The sequence below is a fragment of the Triticum urartu genome, chromosome 4 (assembly GCF_003073215.2).
Source record: "Triticum urartu cultivar G1812 chromosome 4, Tu2.1, whole genome shotgun sequence".
Lineage (NCBI taxonomy): Eukaryota > Viridiplantae > Streptophyta > Magnoliopsida > Poales > Poaceae > Triticum > Triticum urartu.
Window position 1 is genome coordinate 598778918 of NC_053025.1, and position 7993 is coordinate 598786910.

Genomic DNA, 7993 nt, shown 5'->3' on the forward strand with positions numbered 1-7993 from the left:
GCTAATTCATAGGACTGGACAACAGAGAAATATATGAGTTTTTTTTATTTTGCTATCAAAGCAATATTTTTTTCGCCGTACAATCATATATCATATGTACATCTTCATCAGATTATCTATACATAAGCAATAGCAACTAAAAGAATGCCATCTATATCAAACGACAGCGAAGCAACAAAGAAGATATACTGCCATCACAACTCCAACAGACAACTAATGTACACTACCTACGAGAATGCCAAACAGAAAAGGAATCGCTGAAAAGATGATCACTAGCTTAGATATTCAGAGACCACTGCCATGTTGTCAATTGGATTTGGTTGCAACCCTTCCAGTTTGCTAAGAGCATCTTTCCAGCAGCATATCTTCTCATAACCTAAAAAGAGAACATAAACCAGCATAAGAATTTGAAACTTCTTGTCCTACCAAAACATTAGTACTTGTTTAAAACAAAGTAGTAGTTTTAGCACACTAGTACATGTGACATGAAGTTTGGCTAAATTATAGAGATAAGTCCCACTATAACAGCAAGTCCTACTATAAAAGTTTCAACTAATGCTACAATTGATGCACACAATATGTGTGTCAAATAGTTACTGCAATAATTAAATAATCTCTGGCAAGTTTCATCTAATGTTTCATTTAGATTTAGTTAATGGAAAAGACTCATCTCTGGAGTAGTTTAATTGAAAAGAATCTACAGAATACTCCAGTAATTAGAGTACACAGCTGAGATGCTGGAAAGAACATTGCACAGGCAGGACAAACTACTCCATTTCAAACCGATCCTTGGACTTTGCTTGAATGGAGGACTTGACACGGTTACTGTCCAGTATCCTGCCATATAATCTCTTGCGGTCCTTTATGTATCGAGTCTGAAAGATATATATTTTTTGTGAACAGTCAGCACAACAAAATCAGCCAGAAACAATACAAGATGACTTTGATTTAGACATTTCAAACCATGCATGTTCAGAACATAAATTAGTACTAGTTCTCTATATATGGTGTTCATTTATTTTAGCATCATATATATGGACTTTGAATGTAAACAAGCAGCCAGATTTAATTTCATGCCAAAATTTCTAGATAAGGAACAGATTAGGTGATGGTTTAAACTGTAGCACCAAACTGTAAAAACAAGCAAAGATTAGAGTTCCGCCAACTGTGCACTAAAGACACGCCAGTATTTTATCATTCTACTTATTATTATTTTAACAAGATCATTCTACTTATCTGAAATAGGCATATTCGTCAAAACTGGGAATTAAATTGGCACATATGACAAACTTAGCAAGAAATAAGCATTGAATGTTTCACATACACGACAAGGTTTAAAAACAATCATTCAAAGTTACAGCAGATCAAAGTTCCATTTGAGTATAAGGAACAATACTCATATTCAATCAGTAAGCAACTATGTCAAAATTAATTCAGATTTACTAATGTGTGTGTCAAATGATACATGCATTAAGCATAAGGCCATCAAGCATCATGCCCTTATCTGTTCAACAAGACAAGAACATACCTGACTTTGTGTTGATATGATTGATGGTTCTGCCGTTGAACATCAGTCTGCATCATTGTTGATGATGGACGCCGCATGTACTTGTCCATTTAGAAGTATACCATGCAAAATGTTACACAAGCAGGTATTAGCATAAAGTAGAGCTTCTATAGTACATGTAAACTTTAGATATGAAGGACCAAGAGTTCTGGAAGCAACGAATCTGGCATGGATAAACCAGGACATGATGAAACAAATTATTCCTGGTGCATTTAAACAGGAATATGGTGTCCACTTCATACTACCACGTCATCATCAGGATTAAAACAACACATTGATACTCAAAGTGCTGGATGAGGTAAATATCGATTGAAACCAATCAGAGCAGGGAGCAAAATAGATCCTCTATTTCATTGTCATAAGAATAGAAGCTGAATGACAAAGATGAAGCACCCTTAGCTCAGTTTGCTAGCACACAGGCCATAAAAATTGGCTCAACATTCAAAAAGCACGACTCTAATCTTAATGTTGTGTGGAAACAAGACAAGAATTGTACAAGTTTAGTACTGTACACAGCAATGAGCATAACTTCAATACTGCATAGCAAATTTAGTCAGTTATCAAATCACCTTGTGGCTATACCACATGCTGACATCAATCACACACAACTGTTCTAGATTGAATCCCCACACACCGCATACATAAACCAAACTATTGTACAGAAAAATCACATTTGCTTTCCCAGATGACAAAATGCAAGACACAATCACGGATAAATCCATGGGCAGATACCTAAGCTAGGAGAATCACCACCCGTACCTTGCCTATCTGCAACTTGTTGAACACATCCAGGAGAATCCTATAGTTCTGGATCATGTCGTACTCCATCTTGGCATCGGAATTCACCTGCAAAACACCCCAAAATGAGCATCGCATCGCAGCCATCTAAGCCAAGCCGCCTAAGCGCAATGCTCTAGAACAGATCAATCAGGCCAGAACGCCTCCTAACCTTGTGCATAAGCACCAACCCAGGGTGAACTATGTCCAGCAGCTGGCATTGCACCGCCCCCGACACCACCTGCAGACTTGATGATCCAGTCCCCCACGACGACCACGTCATGATCCATGCGGAGCTCCACCTCCTGCACGTCTGATCCATGCTCCAGTGGAGCTCGGGCTCCACCCTCGAATCCGGCAGCGCCTGCAGAAAGATAGAGAGAGATTGAGCGAGTCAAACAGAGAGAGGGGACAGGTCCAATATACAAGTTATCATGGTCTATTAGCATTCGCAACAGACTAGCAAAATGCATTACCATTTTTGTTAATAAATATGCATCATGTTCAGGTACTGGTCATGCTATTGAAGCTGATCATTGTGACTAACACCAGCATGGTGCACGATTCCAGCAAATGTTGATTGACTAGTCACCTAGATCGGTATTGATTAACATTAACCAGATAAAAAATGTATAATGTGCATGCATGGCAGTAACAATCTTGCATATAATGTTTACTGCACAAACATTTTTTAGCTTAAAAGTGGAAGCAAATTATGGCTATTCTTTCAATCATGATAAAATGATTGATCATGCCCCCAAAATATGTTTGAGTGGCAGGACACGACATAGGACAGGCCACTCCATAATTAAAATACTGAACTGGGTTGTTAGAGTTAACTGTAGTGAAACTAGCAGAACGACAAACAAGACGAAAATATAAATATAAGGCCAACTGAAACTTGGGTTTAGTACACAGGTACAGTTTAAAAGCAAATCAGATCAACTATAAAATCATGCACCTGGGTTTTACTTATCAAGGTTTTTCACTTTCCATTTATACAACACAAAAACTAAATTGATTAGAGAAGTTCAGAGAGATATTTGAGAAATCTAAATTAGAGAACTGAGGCTGTGAGTGGAACTACGATAAATTAATCAGATTTAACAATTGCTTTCAGATTCTACTTACTCTCTACTGAATAACTGGAAATTACTACTCCAATAAGTAACAACTCCCTAACTCCATATCGAAGTTGGACACTGACTCTCAGTTATACTGATTCAGTCATAGCTGACATTCAGCTACTTTCAGAAATCAAATCAGCATCCAAACGCAAACTATGTGGCACAGATTTCACGTACCATGTACACATACGGATCTGGGCGGCCACCAGTGCCCGCACGACGCAACCCTCTCTTCTGCTTCAGCAACCTGCAAATTCCAAATAGAGAGTCAGCAACAAATTTCAGAACATCTTCAGAGATGATAGTTGGATTAGCGGAAGTGTCCTACTCACCAGCATAGAGCCTTGCTAGTTACAGCGTTGTCGCCGACGGCGGCGCAGATGGCCGTCTCCGTGACCGGTGCCGCCTTGGACCATGAGAGCGACTTCATGATCAAGTCCGCCCTCCGCACCAGACTCTCACAGCCGCCGCTCGCCAGCGGAGGTCGGCGGCATCTCCCCGACGTGGCCGTGGACCGGGAGGACGCGGCTCCCATGATGGTGCTCCCCTTGCTGGCCACCACGCTGCACCTCTTGCTCTCCTCCCCCTCCTCACAGTTGTTGATCTCGATCCAAATTCCCTTCCGCCTCTTCATCGGCTCACCTTGGAACAGCCTCCTAGTCGCCTATGCCAGTAACTAGATCCAATGACCAGAACCATCGATCAGCGCATCGCCGCAGAAGACGGACAGGATGGACAAACCGCGAACTAGCAGGCGAGGGGGTTGGTTACCGAGGGAGGCGATGACGGCGAGCACACGGAGGGGGTCGATGGAGAGTAGCAGGATGCGAGGATGTGCATGCGCGGGCAGCAGAGGGGCTCGCCGAGGGAGAGATCCAGGAGGGGATGGGGAGGGAGGTGGCGGCGTGATTTGGAAGGCAAGGAGGAGCGGGTGGTGGCGCGCGGGCGCTGGCGGCGAGATCGGCTGAATCGGGGGCGGGAGGTAGGTGGCGGCTGCGAGGAGTGCATTTGGATCGGGGGAAAGAGGGGAGAGGAGTGGAGTTAGGGTTTGGGTGCGGCAGCGAGAGAGGGGGCGGGGGAGAGAGGGGGCAAGGGAGTTAGGGTTTGGGCTGCAGGTGGGGGTATCTCTTATTTATTTATTTTTTCTATACATAGATGGATGGACGGATGTGGATGGAGAGATGGATGGATGGATGGATGGATGGGCGCCATGTCATCGATCCGTGGGACGAGTTCTGATTGGTTTGGAAAATCAATGATTTAAAAGTACTGAAAATAGAGGGATTTTGTGAAGCAACTATCAAAAATATTTTCTAGAAGGGAATCACACAAATTTTCACTAGAGTTAGACCACATTTTATGGATAAGGACCAACTTGTATGCATTTCTGATCTTTCTAGCTATTTTTAATCATTTTCCGAGTGGCAAACATGGTTTTTTTGTGAAGAACCAACCAAATATTTGTTGCAAAATTGGACTCCATCAATTTTCTAAAATACTAGTCCATATTTAATATACAATTGAGCAAATGGTTGGGTGTCAAAAGCTTTGATCCACCTCTCGTGAAAAAGACAAATTTCCGCCGATTCAGCTGGAAGCGGGTCAAATTTGAACTGCAGCTGCCTCATAGTTCGCTATTTATTTTTTACAAAAATCATTTCTAGGTACATAAGTATCTATTTAATTAGAGAAACACCAAAAGTTTTCCAAGATTCAACCACTAGCTAGGAACGGTCAAGCCTGCCGTTTTGACCGCATTTTGAAACGGGCATAAAAAATTCAAAAAAAATCAAAAAATTGGGAAACCTTCGCATTGTGTCATTATATGTGGCCAAGTTCCCAAGAAAAATAACAAACTTGTAATACGGCAATTATTTTAAAAAATTGTTCTCAGAAATGAGCTATCATCTCTGAAGATTCATGGCTTTCAAGCCAAATGATCAATCTTATGGACACATTCGTGGCATAGTTTGTTCAAATGATCTCATATTGTGCACAAGGGTGCATATTGGAATGGCAAACAATGTTGCCTAAGGAAGTTTTCATTTTCTTTGGATGAAAAAACCATTTTTAATTTTCCGAGTGCCCGAAAGGATGTTTTTTTGTGAAGGAACTACCAAATAATTGTTGCAAAATTGGACCAAATCAATTTTCTAAAATACTAGGACATATTTAATGCACAATTGACAAAATGGTTGGGTGTAAAAAGTTTTGATCCACCTCTCGTGAAAAAGACAAATTTCCGCCGATTCAGGTGGAAGCGGGTCAAATTTGAACTACAGCTGCCTCATAGTTCGCTATTTATTTTTTACAAAAATTATTTCTAGGTACATAAGTATCTATTTAATCAGAGAAACACCAAAAGTTTTCCAAGATTCAACCACTAGCTAGGAACGGTCAAGCCCGCCGTTTTGACCGCATTTTGAAACGGGCATAAAAAATTCAAAAAAAATCAAAAAATTGGGAAACCTTCGCATTGTGTCATTATATGTGGCCAAGTTCCCAAGAAAAATAACAAACTTGTAATACGGCAATTAGTTAAAAAAAGTGTTCTCAGAAATGAGCTATCATCTCTGAAGATTCATGGCTTTCAAGCCAAATGATCAATCTTATGGCCACATTTGTGGCATAGTTTGTTCAAATGATCTCATATTATGCACAAGGGTGCATATTGGAATGGCAAACAATATTGCCTAAGGAAGTTTTCATTTTCTTTGGACGAAAAAACCATTTTTCATTTTCCGAGTGCCCGAAAGAAGGTTTTTTTGTGAAGGAACTACCAAATAATTGTTGCAAAATTGTACCAAATCAATTTTCTAAAATACTAGGACATATTTAATGCACAATTGACAAAATGGTTGGGTGTAAAAAGTTTTGATCCACCTCTCGTGAAAAAGACAAATTTCCGCCGATTCAGGTGGAAGCGGGTCAAATTTGAACTACAGCTGCCTCATAGTTTGCTATTTCTTTTTTCCAAAAATCATTTCAAGGTACATAAGTATCTATTTAATCAGAGAAACACCAAAAGTTTTCCAAGATTCAACCATAGCTAGGAACGATCAAGCCCGCCGTTTTGACCGCATTTTGAAACGGGCATAAAAAATTCAAAAAAAATCAAAAAATTGGGAAACCTTCGCATTGTGTCATTATATGTGACCAAGTTCCCAATAAAAATAACAAACTTGTAATACGGCAATTATTTTAAAAAAGTGTTCTCAGAAATGAGCTATCATCTCTGAAGATTCATGGCTTTCAAGCCAAATGATCAATCTTATGGCCACATTCGTGGCATAGTTTGTTCAAATGATCTCATATTGTGCACAAGGGTGCATATTGGAATGGCAAACAATGTTGCCTAAGGAAGTTTTCATTTTCTTTGGACGAAAAAACCATTTTTCATTTTCCGAGTGCCCGAAAGGAGGTTTTTTTGTGAAGAAACTACCAAATAATTGTTGCAAAATTGGACCAAATCAATTTTCTAAAATACCAGGACATATTTAATGCACAATTGACAAAATTGTTGGGTGTAAAAAGTTTTGATCCACCTCTCGTGGAAAAGACAAATTTCCGTGGATTCAGCTGGAAGCGGGTCAAATTTGAACTGCAGCTGCCTCATAGTTTGCTATTTATTTTTTCCAAAAATCATTTCTAGGTACATAAGTACCTATTTAATCATAAATACATGGTTTGGTGGCGATACGTCGAGGTTTGGGCGGTGGCCGAGGGCCCCATCTCTAGAGCGCGTAAACTCGCATGCCCGCCGCGTGGTCACCGCGTGACCGTGGCGTTGCCATGTGTTCTGGGTGGCCTAGACATGTCTAGTGGGTTGGGAACTCCCCAAGTTGGTGCTAGGAAGAAAATTACAACATAAGATTCTCACGAGGAGACCGATCGATGCTCAAACATGAATTAGCAGCCAAGTGTTTGATTAGCGGTACGGGAAATGCACATGGCCAATGGGCGTGAGTTCTGGCTGAGGATGATCATCTACTAAGGATAATGTCTTCACAAATTTTGAGCTCAAAAGGAGGATCCTAGGTGGTACTTGCTTTGCAAAGTACCACGCTGGACAAAAATATGAATGTTGAAGCTGGGCTCAAAATAATGAATGGAGTGAGCTGAAATTTTGTGAAGGATGGTTATTTGGGCATAGGAAAGCATTGTAGAAAATTGATACCATTTGGACATGCCAAAGTAGTACTTCCTTCACAATGCTCTTTTATGGACAGAAACTTGGGAAAACTAGTGAGAGAGATTGGATGAATGAAATGAGCTCAAAATTGGTGTAGGTAAGTTACTTAGGTATGGTCATGTGCTGGTAAATTTTCAGATCATTTGGGTAAGCCTAGCTAGTACTTACTTCACAAAGCTTCTCTCGAGGTAGAAACTTTGGAAATTTCCCGAGAAAGATTTACTAGGAAAATTGAGCTGAATATTATCATGTGGCAATGATTTGGGTATGGAAGAGTGCCCGAAAAGTTTAAGGGTAATAGGAGGGGTCTATATAACACTTGCTTTGCAA